A 649-nucleotide genomic window follows, 5' to 3' on the forward strand; every position below is an offset into this window, starting at 1 on the left:
TCTCCTACACCAAGAGAACATAGGAGGTAATTTACATAAAGCGGAATGTAAAATTTAATTGCTGACAGGATTAAGAAGTTAAGGCCAACATGTACCACTCTGTGACAACACTAATATATGAAGTATACAGCAAAAGTCTGTGATGTACTTTCTGTGGGTCAAAATAAAATTTGTTAATTGATACTATAGTATTCCTATCCTTTTTTCGGGGGGGACCTTTAAAAAATCGCTAGGTATAGAAACCCCATTACCAGCATTTTTGATAATTTTCCAAGCTGAAATACAGACTATATAATTATTGATGCAAAAACCATCCTGAGAAGTTAGACATTTTTATGGATCCATTAAATTGACAAAGTCTACAAACATTTAATGCATTCATCCCTATGCTATTTTACTAATCACTTTTGGAAGTTATGGTTTATTAATTATAGCTGTGGTTCATCTCACTTCAAATTTCATTCACAATGTTGCCCACACACAGTCTGTTGATTTTTCAAGTGCTTATAGATACTAAACCGCAAGGCAGTGTTTTTGAAGAGGTAAGTGAATAGAACTTGCTAGTATGAATGTACTCTAGTCCACTGCAGAGTAATTTTAACTTCAGTGAAGTTGAAGCACTTTGAAAATCGGGGGGGGGGGGGAAGAA

The sequence above is a fragment of the Ailuropoda melanoleuca genome, chromosome 2 (genome assembly GCF_002007445.2).
Source record: "Ailuropoda melanoleuca isolate Jingjing chromosome 2, ASM200744v2, whole genome shotgun sequence".
NCBI lineage: Eukaryota > Metazoa > Chordata > Mammalia > Carnivora > Ursidae > Ailuropoda > Ailuropoda melanoleuca.